Source organism: Nicotiana tomentosiformis, chromosome 8 (genome assembly GCF_000390325.3).
Source record: "Nicotiana tomentosiformis chromosome 8, ASM39032v3, whole genome shotgun sequence".
Taxonomy (NCBI): domain Eukaryota; kingdom Viridiplantae; phylum Streptophyta; class Magnoliopsida; order Solanales; family Solanaceae; genus Nicotiana; species Nicotiana tomentosiformis.
The window spans coordinates 92575394-92586428 of NC_090819.1; positions in this window are offsets into that span (position 1 = coordinate 92575394).

Below are 11035 nucleotides of genomic sequence, written 5' to 3' on the forward strand. Positions count from 1 at the left end.
CGCATGTGCGAGGTCGCCGGTGCGCAAGGGGAGTCCGAAGGAGCGGGCAGTGTTGGGCTAAGAAGGATGCACAGGTGCGAGAAAGTGGTCGCATCTGCGAGCCCACAGGTGTGAGACCTGGGGCGCAAATGCGGAGAAGGGGATTCTGGGAAGCTTCACAGAAGCGGAAGGAAATGCGCAGGTGCGCGTCTGCAGGTGCGAGATGTTGGGCCGCAGATGTGGAACCTGGAGTCCTAAGTGAGTTCTGCACCTACGATGAATTTTTCCGCATGTGCGGTTGCGCAGAAGCGAGTAATGGTCCGCATGTGCGAAAAGCCTAGGCAGAAACCATAAATAGAACCCTTCACGAATTTGGTTCATTTCCACCATTTTCAAGTCTGTTTTTTGGAGATTTTGGGGTGATGTTTGAAAGGTAATTCATGGGCTATCAGTGAGGTCAGTTTATTGAGCCCTAATACTCGTATATATGGTGATTTTCTGTTATTTAATCATGTAATTAATGAAAATGAGGGGTTAGGGCTTGAGATTTTTGAGAGTTTAATTTAAGGATTTGAGGGACCAAATGATGTCGGATTTTAAAATATTTCATATGTATGGACTCGTGAGTGAATGGGCTTTCTAGTTTTATAAATTTTGTCGGATTTTGAGACGTGGGCCCGGGGGCCAGGTTTTAGCCAATTTTGGGTTTTGGGCTAATTTGATAGTTTTTCTTGTGGAATTCATTCCATTGGCGTATATTGATGGTATTGTACTGATTGTGAATAGATTCAGAGCATTTGGAAGTCGAGTCGAGAGGCAAGAGCATTGCAGAGTAGAGATTTGACCGGTTTGAGGTAAGTAACGATTGTAAATCTAGTCCTGAGGGTATGACACCCCGTATTTCGTATCATTCTACTATTTTGAGGTGATGCACATGCTAGGCAACGGGCGTGTGGGTGTGAACTATTGGGGATTGTGACTTGGTCCGTCCCGTAGCAACTATAAAGTTGCATATTTTGTTGAAACTATATGATACTTATATGTTTTAGAAAGAGTTTTCTGTAAATTGGGCTGAATGCCATGTTTGGGCCTTGTGCCAGTGCTGTTTGGACCCTTAGGGGCCTTTTCTTAATATCCTCTCATTGTTTTCGATTGAAAATCTATAATCAGTCATGGTTATATTTGTTTACTGCATAACTCAGTTTTATTACTCTATTTTGATGCATATAAATGTTGTTTTGCGCTGAGTACCCTGTTTTTTACTGAAATACCCGAGTGGCGTGAGAGGTTTATGACTGAGTGTGAGGCCGAGGGCCTGATTTGTGAGGATATCTATGGGATCGGGTTGCACGCCGCAACATGTTTGATATAGGCCAAGGGCCTGAGTAATTTATGCCATGATTTGGCTTGATATAGCGCTTGGACTGAAGGAGCCACTCCGGAGTCTATACACACCCCCAGTGAGCACAGGTACCTACTGAGTGCGAGTGCCGAGTGCTGAGTGACTGGGAGGCATGAGTGATTGTGAGGTATGCCCGAGTGGCAAGAGTGATTGTGAGGTATGCCCGAGTGGCATGAGTGACTGTGAGGTTTGCCCGAGGGGCTGTATATATGAGTGATATTCTGCCCAAGGGGCTGTTTATGATTTCGTCATTTTTGCTCACCTTTGCATTTTTTCTCTGTTTGAAAACTGTTGGAAATATCCTTAAATGATTTTACTGGAACTGGGTTCAAATGAGATGTTTTGATTCAAATACTGATTTTAAAAGCATGTTGTATTTTACTGAGATTTCATGATATGAACGTTATATGCTTTATTGCTCGTCACTGCTGCTCAGTCTTTATTTATTGTTGTTACTTACTGAGTTGGTGTACTCACATTACTGACTGCACCTTGTGTGCAGATCTAGATGTAGCTAGACACAGTAGCAGTTGTTGATTATTCTGGTTGCAGATTTTTTCGGAGATAGCAAGGTAGCTTCTTGGCGATCGCAGCCCCTGCTCTTCTCCCTCTTATATTCCTTTTGTTGTATTTAGCTATTTTTTAGGCTTAGTTAACCTTGATATTGTTAGACAGATTATAGTAGATGCTAATGGCTAGTGACACCCCGATGTCAGACTTTTCTTTTTCACCCTTTTGTTTGATTTGAACTCCTTTACAAAGGTATTTAAGCTAAATAGCCTTGGAATTATCCTTGAAATAAAAATATCTGTTTGTTTTGAAATGAGTCGGCTTGCCTAGTTCCACGATAGGCGCCATCACGACAGGTTAGGTTTTTGGATCGTGATAGATTGGTATCAGAGCCTAGGTTACATAGGTCTCACGAGTCATGAGCGGGTTTAGTAGAGTCTTGCGGATCGGCACGGAGACGTCTGTACTTATCTTCGATAGGCTGCAGAACCTTTAGGAAAATTCTACATTCTTGAATTCTTGTCTTGCGAATCTGTTGATTCTAGTAACTAAACATCTGTTGTTTCATTCTCTCACAGATGGTGAGGACTCGTACTACCGGTAAGGAGGGCCATCCACCAGTACCACTGATGATGTCCAAATCCACTACTAAAAAATAAATGGACACGGTCACATGCAATATAATTTACCCAACTATGAGTCGGGGTCGAATCTCACAGAGAACAATACGTAGGCGATTAGGAATGTAAGAGAATTATCACTTATTATGCAATGACAACACTTAGAATGGTTGTTGAGAAAATATTATAGCTAAATGCGAAAACGTAAACTAACCTAGAAAGTATGTAAAATGATCAATGGCTACAATCATGGGTGCATCGGGATTTACACTCAAGTAACGATCCAATATATTTCACAATTTTATAAATATGAGCGAGTTTATTATTTATTAACCTCGGATAATAATTCTATATTAGCTTCTCTCGACGACTAACAAGACTTTCTAATTGAATTATCCCTAAAACAATTAAGAGATTAAGCACACCCGAATATAGCTACAAGTAGTTCATTCCTATCCCTAGGTATAATCTATAAAGTGAGGGTTAACGTCTCAAGTTCTTGTTAATTAATCTTTCCCAACCCCAAATTATTTTTTTCAAAATTAATCCGAAGTGAATGGGCTAGTCTTAGGATTAGATAATCCCTTTGGAAACATTTAAGAACAATAATAATTAAAGAAAAAATAGCTCGCTTCATAATAAATAAAAATCATTCAATACATAAGCACAACAAGGTATTTAATACACACTTTAAATATGAATATTTCCATAAACAAGATTCATGTGTTGGAAATAAATACTACACACTTAGATATACAATACAAAGCAAGGAAATGAAGAAATGAGCATAAAAGAGTAAGAAATTCTCAACCAAAAGCTTCAAATCTTCCAGACCTAAGTGTGTGAGCAAGAACCCTAGCTTTCAAAACTTTTTCTCTCTAGTATATGGACTGAAAATAAGCCAAAAATGTTCCAAGATATCCCAAAAATGAGCTAGGTAAGAAATCCGTTGACCCCACCTGCGGAAAGATCCTCGTAGGTGCGGCTCCGCAAATGCAGGCCTTCAATCGCAGATGCGTGAACTCAGGGGATTTTGCCTACTCCACAGATGCGGACATTGTAGCGCAAGTGCGACTCCGCAGATGCGGATAAGCCATCGAAGGAGCGAGCCCATGTAGAATTTCCTTTCTCTGTAGATGCAGACAAAATAGTCGCACCAACGACTCCACATGTGCGAAGTTTTGCTACAGATGCGGTCCCAATAAAGTTTAACTCCGCAGATGAGGCCTTCCAACTCACAGATACGAGATCGCATATGCGGAAAGTGTTCCGCAGATGCGGAATCACTGAAGGATTTTGCACTTTTGTATTCTTTTTTGCTCAATTCCACTTCACTTGAATTCAAGTCTCTTCGTGGCATCATTTACTTGAAAATCTAGCAATAAACACCATAAACAACCTCATATTATAATTAAAGGACACAAAATCTAAAGAAAAGAGACTAGAATGAGTGGTAAAATCACCACTTATCAACCACCAGCCAGGGCCGCGAGAGGCCGAGACCGCGGTAGAGGTCGTGGTAGGGGTAAACATGTAGCATGTACCGTAGCTGGGGCAGTACCTGCAGATCCACCAGTTGTCCCAGATCAGGACCAGATTCCAGTTGTTGATGCACCAGCTCAGGCACTACCTGTGCCTATTGTGATTCCAGGCCTTCAAAAGGCCCTAGCTCAGATTGTGACAAGGTGTACCGGCCCTGCTCAGGCGGTCTCTATCTTGATGGCCGCAACCACTTCTCAGGCTGGGGGAGGCACAGGCACTCAGACTCCCGTCGCTCGCACACCCGAGTAGGTTGTTCAGGGACTCCATACACCGGGGGCACCACCAGCCCAACCGGTTACAGCTGCTTAGGATTATGTGGTTCCTGCTATGCCTGAGGATGATCAGTGTAGGTTGGAGAGGTTTGGGAGAGTCCAGCCACCACCTTTTGGTGGCGTAGAGAGAGAGAGGATGCTCAGGACTTTTTGGACAGGTGTTAGAGGATACTCCGTATTGCTGGTATTCTGGAGACTTGTGGGGTCTTATTCACTACTTTTCAGTTTTCCGGGGTTGCACTCAGATGGTGGGAGACTTAAGAGAGTCGTAGGCCTATTGGCGCAACACCCCTTACTTGGCAGCAGTTCTCCGTGGTCGTTTTGGAGAAGTTTGTGCCTCGATCCAGCAGAGAGGAGCTGCGCAGACAATTTGAGCGACTTCGCCAGGGTGATATATCTGTGACACAGTATGAGATGAGGTTCTCTAAGTTGGTCTCTCATGCTATCTGGTTGGTTCCCACGGACAGGGAGAGGATCATGAGGTTTATTGATGGTCTCACTTTTTAGCTACAGTTGCTTATGACTAGAGAGAGGGTGTCTGGTGCTACCTTTGATGAGGTTGTCGACATTGCTCGGAAGATTGAGATGATTCACGGTCAGGAGAGGGTTGAGAGGGAGGCCAAGAGGCCTCGTGGTCAGGGTGGATTTAGCGGTGCTCCTTTTGGGGGTCAGTTCTAACACGGTAGAGGTCATCATTTCAGACAGTCTCAGTCAGCTTGGCCATTTCACCTTTGGTGCATTATTTGGCCATGGTTCTCATAGTTCTCATCAAGGCCACTCATCACTTAGTGCCCTTCCAGCTCAGAGTTCGTCCCGTGCTCCACCTGTTCAGGGCTCTTCTATGCCAGGTTCTTCTACCAGTTATCCTGGTGCTAGGGTTTCCCTTCAGCTCCCGCCACTAGTATCAGGAAGTTGTTTTGAGTGTGGGGAGTTTGGGGAAATATGGAGGCAGTGTCCTCATCGTCATGGAGGTCTATCTCAGTAGAGGATGCAGCCTTCGACTTCAGCACCAGTTACTTCACCACCAGCCCAGTCAGTTCGGGGTGGAGGTCAGTTAGTTAAGGGTCGTCCTAGAGGAGGAGGCAGATCATGGGGTGGCCAGGCCCGTTTCTATGCTCTTTCTGCCAGACCAGATGCTATTGCTTCAGATGGTGTGATTACACGTATTGTCTCAGTTTGTCACAGAGATGCCTCAGTATTATTTGACCCTGGTTCCACGTATTCATATATTTCCTCGTATTTCGCCCATTTTCTAGATATGCCCCGTGAGTCTTTAGTTTCATCTGTTCATGTATCTACTCTCGTAGGCGATACTATTATTGTGGACCGCGTATATCGGTCATGTGTGGTGACTATTAGGGGCCTGGAGACCCAAGTGGATCTTTTGCTGCTCAGTATGGTTGACTTTGATGTGATATTGGGTATGGATTATTTATCTCCATGTCATGATGTTCTAGATTGTCACGCTAAGACGGTGACGTTGGCTATGCCGAGATTTTTGAGGGGTGAGTGGATCAGTTCTGTAGATTATGTACCAGCGTATGGTTGAGAAGGGTTGCCTATCTTATTATGCATTTGTGAGGGATGTTAGTGCAGAGAATCCTACCATTGATTCTCTTCCGGTGGTACGCGATTTTCTGGATGTGTTTCCTGCAGACCTGCCGGGCATGCCGTCTGACAGGGATATTGACTTTGGTATTGATTTGGTGCCAGGCACTCAGCCCATTTCTATTCCACCATATCGTATGGCACCGACGGAGTTGAAAGAATTGAAAGAGCAGCTTCAGTAACTCCTTGATAAGGGATTTATTCAGCCTAATGTATCACCTTGGGGTGCACTGATTCTATTTGTAAAGAAGAAGAATGTTTCGATGAGAATGTGCATTGATTACAGGCAATTGAACAAGGTCACAGTAAAGAACAAGTATCCTTTGCCTAGTATTGATGATTTATTTGACCATCTTCAGGGAGTGAGGATGTTCTCCAAGATTGATTTGAGGTCCGGTTATCACCAGCTGAAGATTCGGGATTCAGATATTATTAAGACAGCTTTCAGGACCCGATATGGCAATTATGAGTTCATAGTGATATCTTTTAGGCTGACCAATGCCCCTGCAACGTTCATGCATTTGATGAATAGTGTATTCCAACCCTATTTGGACTCATTCATTGTTGTATTCATTGATGACATCCTGGTATACTCTCGTAGCCAGGAGGAGCACGCTCAGCATTTGAGGATTGTATTACAGAGATTGAGGGAGGAGAAGCTTTATGCAAAGTTCTCCAAGTGTGAGTTTTGGCTCAGTTCAGTAGTATTATTGGGACACGTGGTGTCCAGTGAGGGTATTCAGGTTGATCCAAAGAAGATAGAGGCGGTTCAGAGTTGGCCCAGACCGTCCTCAGCTACAGCGATTCTGAGCTTTCTTGGTTTGGATGGTTATTATCGTCGATTCGTTCAGCGCCTCTCATCTATCGCATCTCCCTTGACCAAATTGACCCAAAAGGGTGCTCCATTTAGGTGGTCGGATGAGTGTGAGGAGAGCTTTCAGAAGCTTAAGACTGGCTTGACCACAACTCCAGTGTTAGTTCTGCCATCAGCTTCAAGTTCTTACACCGTGTATTGTGATGCCTCAAGGATAGCCATTGGATGTGTTCTGATGTAGGAGGGTAGGGTGATTGCCTACGCCTCGCGCCAGTTGAAGATCCATGAGAAGAACTATCCTGTCCATGATCTTGAGTTAGCAGCCATTGTTCACGCCTTGAATATTTGGCATCACTATTTGTATGGGGTTCATTGTGAGATTTATACTGATCACCGGAGTCTGCAGCATCTGTTTAAGCAGAAGGATCTTAACTTGCATTAGCAGAGATGGTTGGAGCTTCTTAAGGACTATGATATCACTATTCTGTACCATCCGGGGAAGGCCAATGTGGTGGCCGATGCTTTGAGCCGCCAGGTGGAGAGTTTGGGGAGTTTAGCATGTCTTCCAGCAGCAGAGAGACCTTTGGCATTGGATGTTCAGGCCCTAGCGGGCCAGCTTGTGAGATTGGATATTTCGGAGCCTAGTCGGGTATTGGCTTGCGTGGTCTCCAGGTGTTCTCTTTATGACCATATTAGGGGGTGTCAGTATGATGACCCTCACTTGCTTGTTCTTCAAGACAGAGTTCGGCGAGGTGATACTAGAGATGTGACTATTGGTAGTGACGGTGCGTTGAGGATGCAGGGCCGGATATGTGTGCCTAATGTAGATGGGCTTCGGGAGTTGATTCTTGGGGAGGCCCACAACTTGCAGAATTCTATCCATCCGGGTGCCGCGAAGATGTACTAGGATTTGAGGTAGCACTATTGGTGGAGGTGAATGAAAAAGGATATAGTCGGATTTGTAGCTCGGTGTCTCAACTGTCAGCAAGTTAAGTATGAGCATCAGAGACCGGGTATCTGGCTTCAGAGATTAGACATTCCAGAGTGGAAGTGCGAGCGGATCACCATGGACTTTGTAGTTGGGCTCCAACGGACTTCAAGGAAGTTCAATGCTATTTGGGTTATTGTAGATCGGCTGACCAAGTCCGCGCACCTCATTCCAGTCGGTACTACTTATACTTCAGAGCGGTTGGCTGAGATTTACATCCGAGAGATTGTTCGACTGCATGGTGTCCTAGTTTCCATCATTTCAGATAGGGGCACTCAGTTCACTTCATAGTTTTGGAGGGCCTCAGACAAACGGGCAGTCCGAGTGCACTATTCAGATATTGGAGGACATGTTGCGCACTTGTGTCATTGACTATGGGGGTTCATGAGACCAGTCTCTGCCACTCACGGAGTTTGCATATAATAACAGTTATCAGTCTAGTATTCAGATGGCTCCGTACGAGGCTTTATATGGGAGGAGGTGTAGATCTCCGGTTGGATAGTTTGAGCCGGGTGAGTCTAGGCTCTTGGGTACAGACTTGGTCCAGGATGCATTAGATAAGGTCAAATTGATTCAGGAGTGGCTTCGCACGGTGCAGTCTAGGCAGAAGAGCTATGCAGACAGGAGGGTCCATGATGTATCTTTCATGGTTGGGGAGAAGGTTTTGCTGAAGGTATCACCCATGAAGGGTGTTATGAGGTTTGGGAAGAGGGGCACGTTGAGCCCCCCGTTCATTGGGCCTTTTGAGGTGCTTCAGAGGGTTGGGGTGGTGGCTTATAAGCTTGCCTTGCCACCCAGCATGTTGAGTGTGCACCTAGTGTTTCATGTTTCCATGCTCCGGAAGTATATTGGAGATCCGTCCCATGTTTTGGATTTCAGTACGGTTTAGTTAGAGGGTGATATGACTTATAATGTGGAGCCGGTGGTTATTTTGGATCGGCAGGTTCGAAGGTTGAGGTCAAAGGACATAGCTTCAGTGAAGGTGTAATGGAGAGGGCAGCCTGTGGAGGAGGCCACTTGGGAGACCGAACGGGATATGCGGAGTAGATATCCATGCCCATTCGAGACTCCATGTATGTTTCTAGACCCGTTCGAGGACGAATGATTGTTTAAGAGTGGGAGGATGTAACGAACCGGCCAGTCATTTTGAGAGTTATAGCCTCTTTTTGCCTTTTTGTGCTTTTCATTTATATTATGATGTATCGGGTTAGTTGGTTCGAGTCCGTAGTGGTTTCGGAGTAGATTGAGATACTTAGTCTCTAAAGTAGATGCTTAAGTTGGAAAAGTCAACCGAATATTGACCTATGTGTAAACGACCTCAGATTTGAATTATGATGGTTCCATTAGCTCGCTCCGTTAGGTGATTTTGGACTTTAGTTCATGTCTGGAATGTGATTTGGAGGTCCGTGGTAGAATTAGTCTTGAATTGGCGAGATTGAAAAATTAGCGATTTTTGGTCGGCGGTGGAAAATTTGGTATCATGGTCAGAATGGAATTCCAGAAGTTGGAGTAGGTTGGTAGTGTCATTTGTGACCTGTGTGCAACATATGAGGTCATTTGGATGTGGTTTACATGGTTTTGGCATCAGTTGTCAAATTTGGAAGTTTTAGAAGTTCTTAGACTTGAATCCGAGGGTAATTTGGTATTTCGATGTTGATTTGAGTGATTCGAAGGTTCGACTAAGTTTATATGTTGATATATGACTTGTTGGTATTTTTGGTTGATGTCCCGAGGGCCTCGAGGTGATTCCGAGTGGTTAACGGATTTGTCGAAGTTGGAAAGTGCAGCTGAAGCTGCTGCTACTGCTATATCCGCACCTGCGGAAGGAGGAGTCGCAGGTGCCCAAGGGGAGTCTGTAGGAGCGGGCAGTGCTGGGCTACGCAGGAGGTGCAGGATGCGTAGGAGCGAGAAAGTGGTCGCATCTGCGAGCCCGCAGGTGCGAGACCCGAGGCACAGAAACGGAGAAGGGGATTCTGGGCAAGCTTCGCATAAGCGGAAGGAAATGAGCAGGTGCTAGATGTTGGTCCGCAGATGCGGAACCTAGCCTCCTAAGTGAGTTCCGCACCTACGATGGATTTTTTCGCAGGTGCGGTGGCGCAGAAGTGAGAAATGGTCCGCAGGTGCGAAAAGCCTGGGCAGAAACCATAAATAGAACCCTTCCCGAATTTGGTTCATTTCCACCATTTTCAAGTCGGGTTTTGGAGCTTTTGGAGTGATTTTTGAAAGGGGATTCAAGGGCTATCAGCGAGGTAAGTTGCTTGAGCCCCAATACTCGTATATATATGGTGATTTTCCATTGTTTAATCATGTAATTAGTGAAAATAAGGGGTTAGGGATTGGGATTTTGGAGAGTTTAATTTAAGGATTTGAAGGACCAAATGATGTCGGATTTTGACAAATTTCATATGTATGGACTCATGAGTGAATGGGCTTTCTAGTTTTGTAAATTTTGTCGGATTTCGAGATGTGGGCTCGGGGGCCGGGTTTGAGCCAATTTCGGATTTTGGGCTAATTTGATAGTTTTTCTTGTGGAATTCATTCCATTGGCGTATATTGATGTTATCGTACTAATTGTGAATAGATTCGGAGCATTTGGAAGCCGAGTCGAGAGGCAAGAGCATTGAGGAGTAGAGATTTGACCGGTTTGAGGTAAGTAACGATTGTAAATCTAGTCCTGAGGGTATGAAACCCCGGATTTTGTATCATTCTACTATTTTGAGGTGATGCACATGCTAGGTGACGGGAGTGTGGGCGTGCACCGTTGGGGATTGTGACTTGGTCCGTCCCGTAGAAACTATAAAGTTGCATATTTTGTTGAAACTATATGATACTTATATGTTTTAGAAAGTGTTTTCTTTAAATTGGGCAGAATGCCATGTTTGGGCCTTGTGTCAGTGCTGTTTAGACCCTTAAGGTCCTTTTCTTATTATCCTCTCATTGTTTTCGATTGAAAATCTATACTCAGTCATGGTTATATTTATTTATTGTATAACTCAGTTTATTACTCTATTTTGATGCATATAAATGTTGTTTTGGGCTGAGTACCCTATTTTTACTGAAATGCCCGAGTGGCTTGAGAGGTTTATGACTAAGTGAGGCCGAGGGCCTGATTTGTGAGGATAAATATGAGATCGGACTGCACGCCGCAACATATTTGATATAGACCGAGGGCCTGAGTGATTTATGCCATGATTTGGCTTGATATAGCGCTTGCACTGAAGGAGCCCCTCCGGAGTCTATACACACCCCCAGTGAGCGCATGTACCTACTGACTGCGAGCGCCGAGTGCTGAGTGACTGG